The sequence below is a fragment of the Zerene cesonia genome, chromosome 1 (assembly GCF_012273895.1).
Source record: "Zerene cesonia ecotype Mississippi chromosome 1, Zerene_cesonia_1.1, whole genome shotgun sequence".
Lineage (NCBI taxonomy): Eukaryota > Metazoa > Arthropoda > Insecta > Lepidoptera > Pieridae > Zerene > Zerene cesonia.
In genome coordinates this window covers 8,031,600-8,056,150 of record NC_052102.1, presented here as the reverse complement: position 1 = coordinate 8,056,150, position 24,551 = coordinate 8,031,600, and the positions used below count along the sequence as shown (strand labels likewise).

Here is a 24,551-nt window from a genome sequence, read left to right as displayed (position 1 = left end):
ATCTTGCATAATTTGTCTATTCAATAAAAAAAATAAAAAAAGAATTTTCACATTAAATGTAAAAGAAGACAAAATGACAGTTTTTTCGGAGCACGAAACAATTGTGTATAATTACACAAATTTATTTTATCGCTTCACCCGCCCCCAAAGCGAGGAAAAATGAAATGTATTCATAAATATCTTGAGTCTTATATCGCTTGCGTTACGCTAAGTTGTGCGTGTTTAGGCAGGGGGTGGCCTGGGAACCTGGGCAGGTGCCATTTTCATTATTCAAGCCCCATTGATTGGATACTTTGTTGGCGTTTAAAAATCTTATTAGCAACCGCCCGACAACAAAGAGGAACGAGCCTCCTCACAACCCTCTTATTTACCTGTTAAGTGATTTTTTTTTCAATTACAGCGATGAACTGCACATTCAAATGTTTGTCGGAACTGTAAGTCATCTTGTTAGACGTTTTATTAAGCTCCCGTTGGAAGTTTGCGTTCGTAAGGAATGACGCGATGACTGGCCAGTTTGCGAAATGAACTTCTCATCGCGTTAAAGAGGTTGAAAATCCCACTTTCCTAATGATAAGAAAGTTGATGTGTGCGCCTGTTATTGTACTGATAGATTAAGCAAAAGATTAGTTGAATTTTATCACAGATTATTAATTAAAATAAAAGTTTATCACGCATTATTAATGAGAATTAGATTAGATTTGAATTGAGAAAATAAAAGTTACCTCGAATTGGGTATGGGGTTATAATTTACAATACAAATTGTAATATTAATAGTATTTAATTAACTAAGTAGACTTTAATTATTTAATCTCGTGCATAAAAATTATATAAATTTAATAATGTAACGATAAACCAAATCAAAATAATGGTAATGTACATATTTCAAACGTGAACATTAAATTGCAATATGTTTTATTTGTTTACTTCTATCATTATTACGAAAGGAAAATCGTAGGTATATGTAAATAACATTACACCCGATACATTTTATGTTAGTTAGATTATTGAAATGATTCCGCAGTCTGAAATTAATTATACTTTTCTTACGAAGAGTGTATATTTTCATCTAATTTTTAACAAGAGGGCAGCAAATATCTAGTAGATATTTAATGTAAAAATAGTCTAGTTCAATCGGTCACCAGCTTTTACTCAGGGTTAAGAACAACAGCGGCGCGCGAATAACGTAATTAAGGAGAAACCGCCGGCGAAATTAAACTCGAAAACGGAATGAGAATGTGAGCCTAATTAGAGCTGGGGGCGGGGAAGACGTTGCATCGCCCCGTCTCATCCCCGCATAGGGTTACCAGCTACCGCGTAATATATATACACTGATAATTTCCCGAAAAACGTGCTTTTTTGGCGTTTCGAAACCATTATTGTGTGAAAAACGAATAGGCATCAAATTATCAACCCAAAATCATTGACAAAATTATTGTTCTGTGTTAAACAAGTAGACATGATTTCAGTATAAAGTATTCAATTTTAATTATGTTTCATAAAAGTTAATTATGTATCTTATCATGATTATTTATACGTTGACATATAAATTACAGTACTATATTCATGCGCACGAATGGTAACCCTATTCTTAAACGGGCCCGGACCACAGCGATCTTAGCTAAAATGTAGCAGTTATGGTGATATTAAAGATGATGCCACGTTATTGTCAACTTAATACGCGGTTATATTATATTAGCATATCGTGGACGTCCTTTTAGAGGACGGCGTAATTCTTATGTTTTGTCTACTACCCATCGTTATTTTAAATGTTATGTACTTGATTTTGAGATAAGGTCATATCAATATTTATTAGTATACTAGCTGCACCCGGCAAACGCTGTTCTGCCTTACTCTTATCATTTAGGGGTATGAAAAATTGATGTTGGCCGATTCTCATAGATACCGGATAAGCACAAAAAATGTCATCAAAATCGGTCAAGCCGTTTCGGAGGAGTATGGCAACGAAAACTGTGACACGAGAATTTTATTTATAAGTATATCTATTGTTACCATACCATTCACTTTGAGTATATTTCGTGTCTGAATAATAATTATTGTTTAAAGTCTATTGAACCCAATTGATATGTATCTTTATATTGCCGTTCATAGAAATTTAAATTTTAAAATTTGCTCGCTTATCTTTTTAATTGCTTATGAAATTATAAAAAGGGCATACAACATCGACGATCAAATTAAGAGACTACGCAGAACCAATAGAACTGTACTCCAATATAAAACCTATGCCATTAAGTCACAAGTCACTCGAATATATAAAATCGAGTACTCGCGTCAAACAACTCGAGCCGCACTACTGCAAGCATAACAATTCGTTTTCTCTCACATCCATACTAATTAAAAACTGCGGACAAATTGGAGCCCACTCCTCGCCCACGGGAGAATAAAATATCCATACCATCGAGGGCTGCGTCCGCTATTCAATAATTTTATCCAATCCAATGAGATTTTAACTCGTCTATGGTTGTCGCGGGTTATTAATTAGAGAACGTCATACGGTTTCGACGTGATACCATGTTTACATGTTGATTTTAAATGCTTAGCTGTTTGCTTTAGTCAAATTTTGGTTGTATGATGATTTAATTAAACAGGTTTGTCTTGTGATCTGTGGATGCCGCGAAAACATTTGATATTAGCGGCAATAAATAATTTCTTAGATTATTCAAAATTCTATGAAGATAGCGCGAAATATTATTTACGTAAGTATATATTTACATATCACATGTAGCGCTTCTTGGATATTCCGTCGTACGTGGGTTTTTTTTTAATTGCCTCGCGCTTAAAATTACTCGATAAAATATCTATTAATTAAAAACTCTATATGTAGTTTAAGGTTTATCGCAAAGACGTTGGATTTGCTAAACATGTACAGGGTTGAAAAATTTTGAAAGAATTATATCGTGATAAAGTTGTTTTAGCATTGCCTGTATATTTTAAAAATTGAAATATACAGGGCTTTAGGGCAAGCAAGCACAGAACATGCGGCAAATGTGTAATATTATTTGCATATAATGACCGCTAATGTCTCGGGCGCATTATTCATCGGACGTGACCTCAAAATGGCTCCAAGAACCGTTCGAATGTACCATTGCTTTATGCTCTTAAATTAATTTTTCTTTAGATTGATTGTAAGAATATTTTGATGGATTTGTTGAAAAGTCTTCATTGAATTGAGATTGTACGTTGTTGTGTGTGTGAAGTTGTACATATTTTAATTTAAAACAAAAGAATAAACAAGAAATTCATATGACATCTCGAATTTTTTTTTTAATTATTTATGATCATTCGAAATACGCGCGTCACCTTGGCCAAATAAGACTGTTTTAAAATATAGTGTCCGTATGTATGGTCGGCCTTAGTATGCCTATTTCCTTGTTCGTCTAGATCAGAACTATAAGACATAGATCTTATTAATTCTATACTCCTGCGTAATGTTACTTGATTAAACAAAAGTTTATAAACAAGAAGAAAGAAGTTGGGGTCATTTATTTAGAGGAGTTCGAATAACAATCTAAAAACATAACTCTGATGATGTAGTATTAAAACTTAATAGTATCACAACATTTTCTGATATTTCCAAAGCAGTAGAGTAAGTAATCACAGTTGTAGTTTATATCTGTCGTTCTACAGATAACGCATTCCTTTGATACCAAGCTGTGGTCACTTGAAAATAACAAATCATTGCGCCATTTTGTTTTTAAATGTGTAATAGATACGTGTTAGCTTGGCTCTGCTATCTACATGCGATTATAAAATAATGAGTAATGTATTCATTGTATTATGACATAAGGAAGTAACTGTATTTAGATGCTGTTATTTATTAGTATAAATATAAATTTGTATCTGCTAAATATACTTTAAAAGAATAGATATTAAGAAATTAAATTCAATTGATTTTTATACTTTTTATACTCCGCACACAAATGAGGTAATAAGGATTTAACACAGTCATAATAATAGCAGCAAATAAAATGTTCATTTTTTAAATTTGAATACAATTTTATAGTTGGCTGACTTACGTGTGATGCATGACAAGTGGGTCGTTGATCGCGGCTAATGGGCCAAAAATCATTGTCATCAAACAGGTATGTGACGAAATCAGGGTAATGACCATATAAGTATTATGCGAGACAACTTTCCTTGTACATATGAATTATTACAATGAATTCATTGTTTCTGCAAATTTTGATTTAATACATACCTTTTTTAATAATTTTAAAAGGCTATAAAAAGTTATGAATATACAACTTATATATAAAACAACTTTAGATGAAGTATCAAGATAAATTGACTTTAAGTTTATGATAAATTATACCATACCATATTAAATATACAAAAGATTCAACGTTAATGACTGGACATATTAAATTTTTAATATTATACCAAGGTCTCTTCGCGTAAACGCTTTTATAATTAATTATTTACCAAGCTCAAAATAAGGTTTCAACTTCCATATTTAGCCGTTGTGTATTATTGAGACAATGACATGCGAGAAAAAGAACCACAAGTTTATATTTGTTTTCAAATTATTCAGAATTTTGTTATTACCTGTGTAATAACTGAATAAGTGTTATTTCTACATTAAATAATGCACTTGAATTTTAATAATAATAAAAGTTTCTTTCCTAAGAGAGCGTTATCACGGCCTTCCTAAGTCTTGTTGTCATTGCTGATACGACGTCTGCGATAAGAATGCATTTATTGTTCAGACAGTCAATGCACTTTGCACAATCGCAAATCCATTAGCAAACAACAATACAAATAACTAATTAACCAGATTGTACTCGTTACTGTCAATATTTTTTTATTCCTTTAACTTTTCGCTACGTTTATTTTTAAATTAGTATTAATTTAATTAATTTACAAAATTGTAGGTGTAGGTGTAAATAATTAATAGGTTGTACAAACGAAAATACTGAAATACTAGTTATAATTATTACAATTTAAAGGATTAAAAATATAAAAGGGCGAGTTAAGAAAGATGCATTGCATTCAGCAGTGCTTATTAATATACCACATGAAAATACGAGAAGCTATGGCACTGTATTATGCATGATATTAAAATAGCTGGTGAAAATGAATTTCACAAAATAACAGTTAATTTAAGCGGTAAATAACATCCAACCGTTACTGCGCGTGCGATGTCAACCGCGACATTTGATATTATAACTGGATCGGAGCTTTTTTGAAACAAGCGTACTGTAAATGAGAAATAGAATTTAATTTAACGGGTCTCAACTGTAATAATACCGCGAATACTGAATGTATCTAAAACATCGCTTCAGACATATCAAATAAAACAATCGATGGAAAAAAACAATCTGTAAAATGATTTATGTGATTATAAAATATAACAAATCACATTCCTCTTGGCAATTTTGTCTCATAATTCTCCTTTTACATTGTAATTTATGGCGTACAGATTATTAATAATGGGCGATTAATTACGGGGCTTTGAAGATATCGTATTGCCTGAGGCTATTGAGAATATAAAAGGTTCAATTATAATAAATGTAGCTAATTTCAATCAAATAATACTACTAATTAGCTGACATCGGCGTTCTTTGAGTGTGGGTAACAAATGACTCAATTGACGTTGTTAATAGTCTGGCCTCCGTGGTCATTATAAGTCATTCGGGTTTAAGTCACGACACAAACCTCGAACAATTAAATTTAGATTTAAAAAGTAATGGTTTCCCATAGAAGAGTGTGAGCGACTTTTTATATTTTAATGAATTTATTTAGGTATTGTGTTCCAGTTATGATATCGTATCCCGACATTTAAATTGCGCAAAATAATTAACACAAAACTCCCTTTCACAAATATAAAACACATAAAAAAGGCAATCGGTAAATTCTCTCGCAATTAGTAACACAAATATGTATTTCAGAACGTTAATTGTAAACGCAAAGAACGCTCTAGTCGAAATTGATCATGAAATAAAAGAAAGTCAATAGGTACGGCTATTTAACAATTTCTAATAGAAATCGTTCTTATTACCATTCATTATGAATATAATTTACCGCAGTTGAACATCGTTAGCCGAAGTGGCATTAACTTATTGCTAACGTTACTAACCCAGTTGGAACTATACTTTATGGTAATGCCGCATGCAATACTTTTTAATCGAGTCTTTATCATTGTAAAATAAAAGTTACTAAAGTGTAAAAATTATAAAAAGTTAAAATTGCGTTGGTCTATTTTTAACAAAAAGAAAAAGTTCTTTAGCGGGTAGTTTAGGATTACAAAGCATCAAGTTTCTTTAATTAAAAATTAAAAACCTTCAAAACCTCATTATTGCACGGTGAATTTTGTCATATTTAATACTGACGTTTAATCGTATCTATGAGTTAGTGGCCTGTGTGTTATTCTTTCTAGTGTATTAAAAATGCGAAACCAACTCTGACCGTCTGTTCTTGACGCCCAAACAATTCAAATGTTACCCGGCTACTCGCTGAATTGGGTGAAAGATATTATTTATTATTAGCTTAATTAAGAAGTCACTAGGCATATGGTTGTGTGTTTTTCATAGGCTAAATACATGCATTCAAAAAATTTATTATGAAGGCCATAAATAACATTCATTTAACAGCCTGTTCTAATAACTAAACTAATCTCAACTAACAGTCACATTATCTTCGCTCAAAAAAGTATATTATTTATTCGTATAATGATTACTTCTGAGAAAATTTAATTGTGTATATACTATATATCTATACCTTCTGCAGTCCCACGCAAACAATCAAAACAGAATTAATCGAAGCTGCCTCATTAGCTGAAGCCGGGGGCATTTATGTCATTCTATCCAAACGCTTTGTTTTAACTAATTAGACTTCAACTTCTGTTTTGCTTATATTTACAACACTAATTAAGCATTCTGCCATCATATTTGCTACACGTGTAAACAAAGTTCATGTCTCCTTTGCGGTCCTTTGAAACTCTTGTTATATTTCTTTGATATTTCAGATCATTATGCTATCGTTACTTCGAGGTATTGTATAGAAAAAGGACACCTTATTCTATGAAATTTTAATTACTTACATGTTTTTATGGAAATGATCATCCACAACTCAACACAATTTCGAATATTTTTCTTGTGGTAATAATATGTTTCAAGGTTTTTCATGCGGATATAATATCTCAATTTTATTATGCAGTTGTACAAACAATATTGTTTTTAATCCATGCCAATTGTCTCAAATTAAGTCAGACACGTCAGCTTTGAAAACACATAATATTTAAGGTTTAACAAACTTCAATTATATTTCATTAAGATTTATAACCGAATAACACAATAAAACACAGAGTTACACCAAAACTGATGCGTGCCATAAAGTGCTCATAAAAAATAAATCAGTTCTAGTTTATGGACAAATGCAAGAATGACGGATATTTTTTGTTCTTGGTATGAGCAGTGACATTGATGGACAGCGCGGCCAGGCACTGGTGGGTGGTCTAACCGGAATATTAACTGCTTCTAATTTACCAGCCTTTTCTCTCTCAATCGTAACTGAAAATCCGTTTGAACTGTCAGATTGGCCGTACGAGATTGGCAGGTTACTTTTTGTTTTTGCTCCTAATCTAACAAATGGGTTATTTCGATTATGGTTTGTCTTCGATATGACAGGAATAGTACGGGAAAGATGTTCTAAAATATTTCGCCTTTCGCCCGGTTTGGGCTGCGGTAGGTACTTAAAATGTACGGCATAGTCGAAATATTCAAATGATCACTTTAGTCAAAAATTAAATTATTAACTACTTTTGTGCATATTAATACGGTCTTTATAACATCCACATTCAAATGCGAAGTTAAAAATAACAAAAGATATGCAAAATCTGTTCAACATATTCCTTTAAATGTATTCTAATATAAAGGGATTTCAAATCACTGAATAACGTACAATACTAAAGACATAGCAAACTAAAATATACCGACAATAGAAAACATAATATAAAATATAGAAATCTAACGAACAAAACGTACTGCGGGCATTGTCCATCACGCTTCGTCGCCTCTGACGTATGGATTAAAACATGTATAAAGCATTACAGTATAAGTGATAGCGTTACCAGATACAATTGACAGGACGTCGCCAGGTGGCCCCCAACATTTTTACGGCAACCAGATTTAGCGGCCTCATTAAATTCATACACTAATGTGTTATTTATGTCGTGAACATAATCGAAATCGATGCCAAGCTTTTATTAATGGTTATCATTTGTAATTCTATTTTAATTATCTTTACGCACACACGAGATAAATTTAATTGAAAGATTAACCGGGCTAGAAATTTGTTGTAAGTTAGGTCATAGCATACGAAAATTAATCGATATGAAAATGAATATGAAAGATCTAGACATACCTGTTATTAATAATGCTTTCACTGAAGCACTAAATCAAGACAGATATTCGACGCATTTATTAACATTGACAGTGAAATACTCCGGCCAAGATACGGCACTTCAAGTAAATAGGACATAAATTTAAAAGTTGTAATGAAGCGTTATTGGTATGATAATAAAGCTAAATTGATTAGCGGTGGTCCCGCGCAGGTAGGCCGCATTCCTGACCCTGCCCGTCCCGCTGCATGTTTGTCATAATGCTAACAGTCGGTATTAATAAAAAGTATCATACAATTCACCTTGACAACAGACGGCTAGAAATTCTTTCTCTGAGAGAAGAGGTTCACTCAATATTTCGATTCTTAAAATAATTGCATACACCGCATAATGGAGGTAATGTGCATTTAGTTTAAGCTTGCAGTTCATGTTGTGTTCTCTTTTCGAATTTCATAGAATTATTAAAAACGGTTTTAATTTATTAGCATTTTGCCTTTAATTTATCCACTGAGTATATAATTTACAGAATTGTTAAAGTCCATACATTAGAATTCGTTTGAAAGAGGACATTGTTATAAATATTGCATCTAGTTTTTGGGCAAACGCAAAACAGTTTGGCCTTCACGTCACTTTTACATTTTAGCAGAAGCTCTAATTACTATTTTTAAATTATGACATGTAAATCATAGGAAATAGGCGCAGGCGCATGCTATGAAAATGAGCGTAAAATTAATATTAGGTCAAGGATGCCATCAAATAGCACTTGGCTTCGAACCAGTGTGTATATAATGACACTGAGAAAATATTCATTTAACGCAAGTATCGAATAGATAATGTAGTTTTTAATTATATCACAGACCCTCATAGACTTGAACTTAATGTTGCCTTTCAAACGTAATGCTCCAGAATTTATGTTTTACTCTGAATGACAACAATGACAACAATATGACATATTTTTGATTTTACATATAATTTTTTGGTCAAATTTTATTTAATTAGTACTGATCACAATCCTTTCTTAATCTTCTAAAATAAATGGGGATTTCTTCATGTTTCTGCTACTATTTTGAAGGTATTATATGCAAAGTATATTTTGCTCACGACATAAAGGAATACGTTACGTAAAAAAATGTGGATATAGCATGATAAATAATTAATAAAAACTAATTTTAAATGAAAGCGTTTTAATTGTATAACCCTCTCACATCATGCCCTTTATTAATAATTTGTCAGCCCCTCGTTTCAACCCCATTTTCATTACAACTAATTACATTTTCTATATTCTACTATTGTATGTATGTAATGTAAATGTTAGGTTATCAATGAGTTATCAACTATTCATATCAATTGGAAATGGCAGTTTCATATTTTAATTTTTATAAACTTTTCAATTATCCAAATTTGTGTACTAATCATCAGTTGCTTTCTACATATACTTTATCTTTAAAATATTAGCCCTAAAATCATCGAAATAAATGACCTAATTAAAAACATGTAAAATTATTTCCACAACGTCCTTGCGTATACAATTTTAGTGGAGATTATTTTATTGACTGACCGGCTGCGTAGGCGCACGTCGGTATCCCTACAAGCCGTAAATATATTACGAGCAGTCATAAAAATACATCTAACATATTTCCAACACTTTGATTTGACCTGTTTACGCAGATCAAAGCGGATAAATAAAGATTATCAAATCCGCCGTCATAACTGCAAGAGAATTTTTGTATTGGTGAGATTTGTGCGCCACTTGCTTATTGAAGCTCGGCATCTATACGCTAATTAAATACGATAGTGTGTCGATGGGTAAAACTGGGTCCAATTTATTTATATCGCAGATATTTTGAATTTCATAAACTAATAATATAATGTGATTTGACTTTTTGCTTTCGCGTGATTTTCGCGGTGTGGAATGACTTACGAGCAAGCCGTACATCATACAGGAATGTACAATGAAGTCTTTCCAATATATCTAAGCAATATTTTGTAGAACATCTACAAATAAATAATTATCAACTCTTCGCTTCACAAGAGTTAAAGTAGGATTAATCAAAAGATCGAAGTCACGTATGCGGCGCGGAGTCATCGCCTCAAGTCTCAATGAACTATCTTCGATGGCGCACTCATTGAATAAGATTGGTCGCGCACTGATTACCACCTGGCCACTTCAAATCTTATCTACCACAGTACGACTCGGGACCATCTACAACCACCCGATCTGTCGCACGCCTCACAAAAAGTGCCCACAGCTCGTTTCGACCGAATTTCCTCTTTCCATTCACACCTTTTTATGAGTCTTTTTTCATGAATGAAGTCGTGTTCGGGATAATTATTGAATTTCGCCGATTCGTTACGAATATCGATGAGCCGGAAGCCTATTGGCGCGGGTGATTGCATCGAGTGAACAAATTCCGAAGATCAGAAAGTAATTTTATGGTTTTTAGAGACAATTTCTGTTTTATCTCTTACTTGTGTTGATTAATTTTTTCTTGCATAAATTATTTTTGAATCACACAATGAAATTAAAACAAGAATTTTACATATTTACGCACTTGAGAATATTCACTCCAACAGTTTGCTAGTGCCAATCACAATTTACATTTAACATTAGAAACTTTGATATTAAATATTTAAGTAACATAATCATTTCTCGAGAATGCGAACTTGATCTAGATATTAACGGCTACAATGTAGACTCTAATTAGTTCTCAATAACTGTAAAATGTATTGTATAAAATATTTTGTACAACAAACAGTTCGCAGCCGTCGGGTAGATATTAGAGCGGTATTATAAAACGAATCAGTGGTAATAACGCAGGGGATCTAATTAAATTGCCGCCGATAATAATGGCACTCGGCTTCCCCTAGCAGACCCCTCGACATTTATTATTCCTGCAACAGTTCCCCGGAACCGCGTGCTCCAGTTTGTTCAACATGGAAATGAAGAATTGTATGTGCAAGTAATGACTTTCATTGAAATCTTACCGTTTGTCTGATGAAGTTATCATCCTTTAATTGCTCTCCATTGAAGCTCGGCTCGTCAACATATTTAGTGTGCTATTTATTGTTGGTGATTATTATCTTAGATAAAACATTGTAATCATTATTAATTGCGTAAAATGCAATCGTATTCTCATTAATTAAGATAAGATTTTTTTTTTAATTTTCGACGGCAAGGTCGCTGTAAAAACTAGATTATACAATTGCGTAAGCTGACGAGGGATATATGTCAAGCGTTTGATTCCAGTATTGTATTTACCCCCGATTTCGCACGTCCTGCACCGAACTGTCGAATGCAATCTACGGTAATTCATACGCACACCTTTATATTGTTATATCTCCATTTCATTGCTCGCTTGGGACTACATCTGCTCCACCCCACCCTTCCCCCTACGTCCATTAGTGTTTTGTGAATGATTTAAAAGCTCTTTCGGATAACTACTCTGTAAGTGAGTAATTTAAGACTTGCTTCCCATTTTATCAGTGCTCCCTAATTTTGAGTGCGCATTAAAACATTATATGACGAGAATATAGCTGATGTTGGCGTCGGGAATGATTCGAAGTGCTTTTAAATATTTAATCTAAAAACATCCGTGGAATAAAACACGACTGTGAAACGATGCACTGCATTAAATCAGCATAAAAGTAAATGTTTTCATTACATTACCTTCAGCTATAAAGGGCAATAAATTATGAAAATCTCAATGCCGATATGAACAGCATTTAGCCGGAGTGCTTTGTGAAGCCCTTCTAATTAAGTAAAGGTTAGATTAGATTCATAAGAGTAATATGTAAAGAGCGAAATCCAATTAATCAAAGCTCTGTATTTACAAAATGAATGAAAAGAATATTTATAAAGTATAACATAGGAAGTTCACGGAACTTTTTATACAAATGTAAATAGGGATGATAATTATAATCATTTAAACTAAATAGGCTTGAAGCGCCAGGGAAAGTTCCATTCTCGGTCTTAAAAGAAATGACAGCGCGAAGTACCTACAAGTACCAATAGCTACTTAGTAGGTTGTTTAGGTAACTACACGTTTCGACAACTTGTTTCACAATACGGTCACCGGTACTTTAATGCTTTGCTGGTGAATATTACTTGTACGTTATTGCAATCATAACATGTATGTATTTGTTGGATATCATTTGAAATACCTTTAGGTATATATATATTTTTTTCGGTACATGGGAGACTTGAATGATCTTTGCGTAAATCATTTCAGCGTATAGCATCTCAAATTATATCAATTTTGTAAATCAAATTTCATTCGCATACATCATAGAAATATTATTGGATAAATATCGAACTCGAATCCATTTCATAAAGCCGGTGCTACGCGCAATAATTTATAGGCCTGTAAAAATGTCTGACAAAAGGAATAACCCCCACCTACCAATGGGAAACGGAAGAAAATCCGTCATCTCCCACTCGTAAATAATACGCGTCGGTACATGCAAATGAGTGTTATGTTAATTTATCGGTGGGATGGGGCGGTAATGATAAGATAAGGCTTTTGTTGCGGCAGGAGATACGGCTCGTGGGCTGCGCCGCGCCGCGACGTTGTTTCGAACTGCCTGGATGTTTACCAGCTAGAAGAATTCAAATTTTGACAATAGACCGTATATGTAAAATATAATTTATCAGCGCTTAGAAACAGGTTCAATTATTGTGAAGTAATAATATGCGATCGAAATTGCAAATTATACGTACATGATATTAAGTAACACAAATTTTGTCTTGAGTTTTCACTACTTTGATTAATGCGTCGAATATAGGTACAAGTACAAATCGTTTTAATTAGAATTTACAGCAATGATCCTAGGTATTATACACCACGTGTTTCGGATATCACACGCAACACGAGCATTAAACTACAAATAAATGAGTCATAAAAGGGCAATCATATATTGTCTACTACAATCGTATCAAATAATCGACAATAGATTTTCCATCGAGATATCGCTTCCTAGGGCGCTAATAGCCCAACAATTCTCGAGATAAACTTCGCAGAATCGATTGTCGCTAAACGATAGCTGTCATCGTGTATCGACAATAGAGTAGATTGGGGTAAATTGCCAGATAAAAATAATTTATCTGTGTTTGTGTAGTTAACGAGCAACGCAGCGGGATTCCCTCACCCCACACTTCCCCTATAGACTATACGACGCCGTAACTATTATTATTTTAATCAATTCTATAAGACAAATCTGTATTCACATGTGCACTTTCATAAATAAAGAATATCGGTTTTAAATTGCGCATACGCAATGAGGCTTTGTCTTAAGTTGAGGTGAGTAACAAAGAAATGTCAAGTATGCAAATGTTCGAGGACATAATAGTTCGGCTTTACTACTGAATATGTGAGAACGGGGACACAAAATTGTGTATTCTCTTTCATATGGAAGCACGTTTGAATTGGATATTTCTCTTACATTTTAGTATATGCCAATCATATAACCATGTCACCAATGTATTTGATAACACAGGATTTTCACATTTACAAATTATATAAATTAAGCAAACAAAAATGAGTCATAGAATCATACTCATAAGGCACATGAGTTACAAATACATTAGCAAGTAACCATAATAATATTTGTGCAATTAATTTATAACCAATTTGAACGATTCACACAAACCTTCGTTAATTATTATGATACACGCAAAGGAGTTCGTTAAAAGGATTCAATAAAACTTCAAAGCTTTTATTAGATAATCTTTATTTAATGAAGTCATTATGTAAATAAATTTTGCCTGATAAATAATAGAAGTAGGTTCTGTATTACGTACTTTTTCAATAATTTCAATCAAAATAGTTTATTTGCAATACATAAAATAGATAATTTCAAGTATTGTAAATATAGTAACAATTTCAGAAAAGGAAAATCGCAAATCAAATATCCACACAAACATTTGTTCGCAATTCGTAACAAGTTCGCAGTAAAAAGATGCGTAATTGATTACATTGACACTCGCTCATTTGGCTGATTGTATGGGACTCCAAATTGCGTATTTAACACACGGGAAGGACCCTCGTGAACGTTGCCAATTTAGACGGCACCCCACACTCTCGGGCGCACCACTTATTGAACTTATATTTAAATAACTTTTAAATTTCTCATACCTACCATGTACGAATGGTAACGTTGCCTATTTAGTAATTAAAATCACTTTATTAAATGACCAAATGGATTGTTGTAGCAGTGGTGGCTCAGTGGTGTCCTCACCACGTCCTCGGACTTCAAAATCGATAAGTCGGGGTTCGAGACCAGGCGAGCGTGCGGAAATAAACTGCTTTTTCAATTTATCTGCACATGTGAATATCATCACTATTGCTCGATTCGGTGAAGGAAAACATCGTGAGGAAACTGGCATGTTCGAGAATTAAAAGTTCGAGATGTGACATCTGCCAACCCGCATTTGGCCTACGTGATGGGTTATGGCCTGAACCCTCATAGGAGGCCTCTGCGTTTCAGCAGTGGGAAAATATATGGGCTGATGATGATGAATCAGGTTGATAATGTCCAAATTAAACCACGACACAATATAATACTAGCTAACTGAATTTTCTGGCATTTAAAGTTTTGGTCGTATTTTTTAAATGACAATCCAGAAATAATAAAAGTTGATTTTACTTAATATGTCTAGGCCGTTGTTATGAATAATTAATATCGTTCAGCAAATTGGCAAAATTTTCAATATATTTGAGAAGTTTGAATACAAAGCCACACGAAAGACCGTTTTGTCGTATGTATTATTAGTTTGTAAATATTACGCAAGTATAAAAATAGAAATTGTACGATTTTTTATGATAATGGACGTAATGGATGTGTCGGGTTTATTAATAAACAATATTGGTTTTACGTATGTTTATAAAAGTTATGTATAGTATATAAATGATTACACAGTTTTGAAACTTCAAAAAAGCGCAATAATTTAAAAATAATACTTAAAAGTGGTGATATTATATCAGTGTTGTTTTGATTTTATTAAATTTTTCGCGGTCGAATTTTTTATATAATATAATACTAAATTCTATACATTTTTATGAAGCTCGAGTCCGCTTCGTCATTTGCGTGTTACCAGAATAAAAATCCCAACTACGAATGTATACTAGAAATAATCCGATCAGCTGTTTTGAGTGAATGAGCAATAAACATTCAATTTCAGCGTTTATAATATAAATAAATGAGGTTAAATTCAAAATAATTTGAAAGGCAATACAACGGAATATTTTAAAAAAATATTTGGAATGTTATAAATCGTTAGTAAATGTTAAGTTGCGAAGTATAATAGGTCAATTGCTATATTATCGTCGTGCAAATATCCCGCCCTGAACAGATTAGATAAACTACACAAGACATCAAACTTTGTGGGAAATAACCTTTTAGCAATCACGACATACTATGATATAATATGATATGTTTTACCGTTTTAATAACTTGGTTTACATTCAGAAAAAATATAGAAAAATAGGCAAAAAAAAACAAATTTCAAGTATTCCGGTTTGCATTTTCAAATTTTTAACAAATCTCAATCCATTTAAAGATTACCCTTAAATCCTGACTATTCGTAAGCAATATTCAACATTTTTCTATCTAAGATCATTCCATTAAAACTTGTACGAAACATCGCATAAATTTCCAATGTCACATTCATAGATAATGAATAAAAAAAAAGAATCAAAATCAGGTTAGGAATAATCCAAATCTATTACTGGGAATGAATAATCAAATAATAGAAGTGAACAGCACACTACACTTCAGTGAAACACGGAAACGGTTTGTCAAAATTTGTATCATTTAATGAATGCGCATAAATTGATGAAAACGGTATGATTTTGCAGGAAGCGGCCGGTAGCCATCTATGCACATCTAAATTGAGAGTAATCGCTCGTTTTAATATAATATGCGTCAGCTGCGATCTATTTGCAGGCACACAGGCAAATATTCGCAGTTTTTACTATTGTTCATTATGACTTTGTAACTATCATAGCGAGACGCAGTTGCGATCGTTTTTTTATTTTTTAACAGCATATCTCCTGAGTTGATCACAAAATAATGTAATGAATTAATTTGAATTACAATATAGATAATACAATTTTTGTTTGTTTATAAGTAGGCTCATTTATAGATAAAAAACAATCAAAATACGTTCCAAAATTTTTAACAATTCATTTTAAATAGGCAAGATTTCTATACAACACTTTCAAAACCGGTTCAAAACTGGAAAGACACTTGCAATGTAATTACACACATCGGAATGGAGGCCCAAACGTGGACGAATGTGACTTATTATTCTACAAATATTTGTCGTGTTTATCATCTGTGTCGTCCTCAAGTGGTATCTGTCAATGGGTCAAGGACATCGTCTCTCGACACCATCTTCACAGATGCCTTGTTTCACTCGCCAGATAAGTCGTGACGACGTGGCGCAACTCTACGTTGTCCTACTCTTCTACATAATTCACTATACTGGAAAATTTGTGTAAATAAATGAAGCATCAAAAACAACACTGTAGATTGAATCGCAAGCTAATATGGAGATTAATTTTAATTGCTTAAAAGCTTAATGGGGCTGAATAAAGTAAGGTTATCAATGACTCAGCCATAAAAGCAATAATACCATTGTCTTCATTATTATAAAATTAATATCAGAGATGACTCAGCCATCAAAATAAATCAAATTAGACGCTTCACTATATAGGAAACAATGAAACAAAGTATGATGTTAAAAGTCGCAATTAATGGAAGACAATGAGGCAGAGACTAAAGACTGAAGTCTCATCAATCAGCGATTCAGCTCTTCTATCTTTGCTTGTTACACATAATTAATCATGAAATATAATTAAAATTCTCGATGACACGCCACAGTCCGTAAATTTGTTTGAAGATTAAAGGACACGAAATCCTTCGATCATTCTTGAAGTTAGTCCCGGCTTTAGCAATGTTAATTGAAATTTTAGTTGGAATTTTTAATGTCGTCGCGAACGGTTTTAATTTTAGTTACCTCAGCGTCTTTTTTAATACGTTAATGCATATAATTGTATTTTGAACGGCTAAATTGTAACATAATAAACTGCTTGGGTACGTGGGTATTAAAAGACGTTTATAAATTATTTACTAGTGGATTATTTTACATTCTAGTAACGTAACCTTATAACTTAGATCAGGCCAGAATAACGTATAATCATATGGCTTTCTTCTAAACTATGAAATTATATAGCTGTAATATTAATTCCCGGCTGGTATATTAGTACCATCAGCTGTAATTGCATATGTTTGCCGAATAATAATAGACAGTTAATGTCATATATTATATACATCATTCTCGATACCGTTAATCAATTTTACATTTCAATGTATGCTGTTATCAGTTATAAGTGGCCGTGCCTTGTCAACACCGTGAAGTAACATTAACGAGTGAGATAATGTTAGATTTGAGGCGCCTGCCGTCTGCCACACTGTAATTACCTAGTGACTCAGCACAGCTTTGTTCAGCATAGGATCCGCGAACAAACTTGTTTTAATTAATTTCGTGTCTCGAACAAGCCTGAAAGCTGATTGTTATCTACTTAGTTGCTGTTAGCGCTCCGGACTCTGATAATGAAGCAACATATTGTAAAGTTATGATGTTGATGGCGATTGTCTTCGTAGAAGGATCTTCTTAGTTAAAGTGTCTTATGTCCCATTATGGATACATTATGTAGTATATTCATTTGAATGCTTTCGTTGTGAATAGATAGATAGGCTTTTGTAAGTCAGATGTGTCAAGAGCTTGAAATAAAGCCATCGAAACTGTTATATTTAAAAAAAAAATACAAAAAAATTATGCCCTGAAGTTAAGACATAATACGATTTCCAGTAAGGAGGTTCGCCACTGATTTTATTTTACCAAAATGAAGAAATTTTTTGTACTCTGTTAGTGTGTTGTTGTGTGTTAGTCACACTTCTTCAGAATCTATAAATGTAAATTATTTTGTTCCGAAAAAGTTTCTAAAACCGAGTTGGCAACTACAACATAAACTAAACAGTAATAATTTATTGATGCATATTTATACTGATAGTTATCCTCTGCCTTCCTTTAGTGCGTTTATAATTTCACCAAGTTCGACGGACGTGTTTGGGGCGCCGGTTGCCATGGCAACGGGTGAATTATGGACTGTCTTTATATCGTTAGGAGCAATTCGCTACGGACAGTAATTTTCTAATATAATATGTAAGAACATAAAGATGTTGCAATACCGAGTAATGAAAATAGTTAACACATGAAAATAATTTAAAAAAAAGCCAAAGAATTTGTTTGTTTGGACACGCTAATCCTAGGAACTATTAGGATGAATTAAAAAATATTTGTGTTGAATTATCCAATAATTTACGAAGGTTATCAATATAATATGATGCTTATCTATTATGCGGATCATATCTAGTTTAATATAAATCATTTTTAATAGGTATTTATAGTTATGGAGTTTTACAAACTGGTTCGTGTTATTATCTATTTAATGTAAACATATTTACTAACGTATTATGAATAAATTTGTGAGACAGATTAAATCACTATGGTAGTAGGTGTCACATGATTCATTGGTCTTATATTAAAATTATTAACTCGCTTATAAACAATTTAATGACAGAACAAACATAAACATTTACAACAATATTAACTTATTCATCATCAATTTTAATAACAACCTTTTTGATACGCCTTTATGTTATTTATTGATTCTTTAAATTATAATTAGTAGCAATTACGATACCAAATTCTTGACCGCACCAATTTAATACCATGACTAGCTAAAGTTGATTGCCCGCACACAGTGTGGCCGTATCTAAGCCGATTCGTTTTTCATTGCTGCGGAAGTTTGAGGACTCTCTGCTAGCTGGCTCATAATTCAGCAATGGACTAAAAAGCTTTTGACGAACGTATCGTGACTAATAGTTTAAGGATGAAAGGTTAAAAAAGGTTCTCGCATTAATAAGTGAATTATGTGGCCGCTATTTCAAATGCAAAATTTAATAACATTTTAGCTAGCCTATGATTACGATCGCGCGTGATAGATTGGATGGAGATTTTCCTACATTTGTTTGTTTAATTGTGCAGAGGAAACCAGACGTCACTTTCTAATCTCCTTATAATGTATTATCATCACCGACTATTATTGCGAATCGTTTCAAGGAAATTTCAAAACAAAACGTTCGCTTGTCGAATACTTCCTTTTCCTTTACAGTAAGTAATCGTAGTTAAATTAATGAATTGATTATTGAACTAGAAAATAATGAGGTCGCGAAAATCGAGACATACTATGAGTAGAAGATTAGTTTCTAATATGAATTGTTGAATTCAACGATATCTTACAAAACATGACCCTTCATAATTTCGTTAAATATAATTTTGGGGACCCTAATTTATTTGTACAATTATTAGTTTCCGTAACAGGGGACCGCCATTCAAACAGAACAAATAAACTGTGGGAGACTTTGTTTATTTTTGTTTAAGGCTAAATTGGTTCTTCTGAGAATACGCGGTAAGATCGGTAATCGCTAAGTAAATATTATTTACTAAATACACTATGCCCACTAAAATACAGTATTCGTTATGGAAAACTAACATTCCAATAGCTATCTACTAATATATATATCCTCAATCAATCTGTGTCTATAAAGATTTTATACAAGTGGCACGCCCGTGCTTAGGTGGCAAAAAAAAATTAAAATATACGTTTTAATAAACAACGACTAGCATAACTTGACCTCACTGATGTATGACAGCATGAACGTCAAAGAGTCCAAGCTATTATTCCGGGTTTATACTAATCATTTTAAAACTACCACTAGACATATACAATTTTATTGAGTTTAAGTAATAAAAAAGTAAAAAAAAATATATTTTGGGTTAGGTTAGTCACTATTAAAAGATAATCTTTATCTAAAGGATAAGAAGAGATTAATTGCAATTTAAGCATTGATAAAATGAAACGTAAATCATAACAAGAAATATTAATTAATATCTATTGTAAGATTCGCCGCTAAACGCTGTGGCCGACTTCGTAGTTTATAACCTGTAATCCAAACCAGTTTACCCAACGTGGACTCAGAGTGGAGAGGGTATGATACCAAAGCAGGTGTACTGAGCCTACTGACTCAATGAGAATTCCAATTCAACCATATATAGCCTTTAAAAGATTTATTTTGCTCGTCGTTTCATTTAAATAATGTATGTTCCCCAACAATTATGCGTCATGCCCCAGATGTAGGTTTTATAACGTATTGGTATAATTGAATTATTTGTTGGATTGTTCAAAATATCTTTGTTTATTTATAATTGAGATAATTGTTATAGTGATTTCCGGCTTCTGACTTAGAATTCGCTCGTGGTGCATATAGCATATACTGCCTGCACTCGCGGATTGCCAACATAACCAACGGTGAAACATATAGCGTGTTCAAATAAACAAGCATATCTGTTTTATATTATGTGCATAGAAGTATAGAAATATAGATAATATATATTATGAATAACTTTATTAAATACATTTGTGTCATTAAAAACTTAACATAGATATAAAAATAGCGACGTGATACGGATACAGTTTAACAATCGTTTTTTTTTACCATAAGAAACGGCTAAAGTCTTATAAAGCATTTTGTGAAAAAGTGAATTTTAAAAATCGTGAATGCTAGACAAATGTTACTTGTATCAAACAGAAATAATGGATTCAAGAACAAGTTTGGGGTGGCGTGTCTATAACGCATCTTTAATAATTTAGCGGCTGGGGTCCCTAGCCGGCCCAACTTGAATAATGGATGCAACGATAATATGAGTAGACCGTCTGAATATTTTCATGCATATGTCTATATTATACTTGGATTGTTAAGTAATGAATTATAGACATTCGGCGTTTATACGGGAGGTCAATGTCTTTCGCCAGATTGTAGAATAAATTTGTCAATAAATTCATCGTTAAATTCGGTTTTTTAATGTCATTTGTCTTGGCAACTTGGTGGAATATTTGTTTATATTCAATTCTCAAAATTGTTATATTTAGCGTCTTGGGAGACTTATTTATTGAATTATCATATTACTCATTCTACTTGTAACTGATAGGGATCAGACACTGTACTGAAAATTATCAAAGTTCATTTTATTCTGGACTAGCTTTTCGCCCGCGAACTCGTAAGATATAGGTTTTCCCGTTTCCGTGGGATTTCCGTAATAAAAATTATCGTATGTCCTTGCTAGTTATACATATCTATAAACCTTCCTCTCGAATCACTATACCTATTAGAAAAATACCCTTGAAAATCTGTTGCGTAATTTTAAATAACAAAGTATACACACACACAGACGGTGGAAAGTGACTTGGTGTTATACTATGTAGTGGTTAAAATATCCACAGTGATAGTTGTAATTTGTTCCTTTTCCGTCAATTAACAAACGGATACAGTTCCCAATTGGAGTTAGAAATATTGGCTCTTGTGTTATTATTTCTCAATTGGACCGTTAATTTATAGACGTATCGTATATTTGCATGAGGGTGCACCAGAATGCATTTAATTCGTTAATAAATCAGACGGCGGGGTGGTCGGGTTCATTAGATAGATCGCCTGGGGTCTTCTGGGCTCTCCTGCCCACTCCATCCGTCCTGTTGTTCCATACATTTAATTTGGCAAGGCTAAAGCGTGATAGCCATTTCTTGAAATGAAATATTTACGTCTACAACAATCATGGGGTTGAAAGTTTTATAGCAGACCAATAATTAATAACGTTGGTAACAGTCTCAACTCAGTCATAAACAATTGACGATTAAATCATTTTCCGCGAATCGAACATTTACTAATAAGCGAGCATATTAAAGGCTTGAAAAACTTTTAATTTTATCTTCTATTAAAATAGTTGTACCGCGTTGAAAATCTTACTTAAATAAGTTATTAATTGGCTCTCATAACTCGAGCTTATCGCTGGCATAAATTAAGGTAGATATTCGCGCGCGGGCGCCTCGTCCACGCACGTAGTAAAACTTTTAATTGCATTCGGCTCTGTCAGTGTCGTCAACACTGAAAGTTATGAACACCCCAACAACTATACTCATTAAATACATAAAAATGTTTACTAAACTTATAATAGAATGTTTAAGGGCGATATAAGAAAGTTTTTTCAGTAAATTAAATTGTCACTGTTTACGCAGTGGGCAGCGTAAACATAAAACAATAGAGGCCAGGACCGGACGAGAGACTCATTAATTTAGATGATTGTACAATTATCTAAATATAAGCGGAGCGAGACGCCCATGCGGGGGCAGGGTGTAGTGTACTTCAACCCGAAAAGGAGGGAGGGGAGCGGGCACTCGTTTTTAATTAAACCGGCGATGAAATGAAGTGGTCCATGTAATATTACTTATATATATTGTAAAAATTAATTTCAACTTATCTCGTTAATAAAGTTTTTATAACACCCAGCGCAGGAATTTCATTTTATTACTATCTTTATTAGTTGGTAATAGTTTGACGTGTTAACATTTATTAAAATAATTTATGGCTTCAGGATATGGAATACATTTTAGTCCATGAGTGGAGCTGCTTGTTGGCCAATACAATTCTTAAATTCCGTTACATTGAAGTCTGCAGAAGGGTTGTACGCCACGGTCCGCTCCTTTATTTGTTTTTCGTTAAAGCTTTAATTAAAAGTGGGATTATTTTAAAGAAAACTGCTGTTCAAAGTAAATAAATCTGTGATGGTTTAATTATCTCTTTGTAATTGAGTTTTACCTTGTTATTACATGTTTCATTAAAATTTATAAAAAATTTGTTGTTTTTACCGAGTATTCTGAACCTGTTTTGTTTATATTTATTGGGCGGCCATTATATTCAACTACATATTTAGTACTTTCTAGTTTCACATAAATATTCTTGAGATTGAAACGTTTTTAGAATTTGCATAGCATAAGCAAACCCTCGAAGCTAAGTCCCTTTAGCTAATAATAATCATGTAAAGTACAAAGGCTGCCGATGCTTGTAACGTCAATGTTTTTGCTTTTAGTTTATGACGTATTGTTTAGTTTCTAAATAGTTGATGTTGTTGGTTGGAACTTGGTGGTGGCTCGAGGCAGCACGTGGTATTTGTTCGACGTCTCATGATATATTCAACTAATTTCTACTAAGCTGTTAAAATAATTTGAAATAGGACTTGCATATTACTACAAAAAGCACGTAATGAAATAAATTTCGTTACTTAATTTAAGCAACTCACTACGACGCAAGACAATTGTGTATTTTACCTGAAGGCTTTTGTCCTCAGAGGTCCGTTAATCGTAAGTCCAGGTTTGGTGCCTCGTGGGGCCGCCGGTCTCCGAATCGACACGATTCACCAAACAAAAAAAATCAACAATAACAAAAAATTCACTAAACTTGTTAACTTAAACTATTCCGCCGAAAGTAGTCATGTACTTTTTAAGTTCGACGGAACAAAAGACTCAACGCACAAAAACTTTCTAAAAACTTTAAAACAAAAACTGTATGTAAAGAGAACTTCGAAAAAAGTAGTTGTTTACGGGGATCGACGACACTTCCCCTCACAGCGATTCGGTTGCGACTGAAGCACGCGGTCGCTCGCGGAGAGAAGGGGAGCGGGGAAGGGGTCTCCCGGCCCCGCGCCTCACCGTATTATTTGATTAATTCGCCTCCCCTTGTATACTCGGCAAGTCGTCATTACGACGATGAACGTTAAGTTTTTAAATTTTGAATAACAGAACCCACAGCCTTCACCTACACTGTTCAATTATTTAATTGAATTAATTAAGATCTACTGACATAAACCAAGATTAGACGTTAATAAGCAAAAAGTTGAAGGATCCGTCCCGTTCTTGGTTAATTACGACGACCGTGATACTACGGCAAAAAATCCTGCTTGAAATAATGAGTAATACCAACCAAGAAACATAAGTCCCGCTAATTGGAGTGCATTTGCATACTGAAGTTAAATAAAGTCTGAGTGAGTTATTTTGACGCAGCGAATACCGGCAAATGGCGGGTTAATAAGGAAGGTATAATAAAGTGTACCTATAATAAAAAATGTTACGGTAAAATATTATGCAGTTTATTAAGCGAGTGACACTAACGCTTTTTATCGTTCTTATTGTTGGTGACAAATTAATGAAGTAAGTAGGTTCTTACTTCCTAATCAAGATTA

At 33.1% G+C, this 24,551-nt stretch overlaps 1 protein-coding gene across 2 annotated transcripts in view; it reads right to left on the bottom strand.

Annotated features, from left to right (window-relative positions):
- The window catches only part of LOC119828329 (LIM domain transcription factor LMO4), a 131,588-nt gene that overhangs the window by 45,485 nt on the left and 61,552 nt on the right, over positions 1 to 24,551 (bottom strand). The window contains exon 1 of one of the 2 annotated variants that reach the window (XM_038350454.1): positions 23,641 to 23,949. The exons of the other annotated variant lie outside the window; for it this stretch is intronic. The gene's annotated coding sequence lies outside the window, so the exon portion shown is untranslated. Of the gene's footprint in view, positions 1 to 23,640; positions 23,950 to 24,551 lie in introns of those variants that run through there. 2 annotated transcript variants of the gene reach the window in all.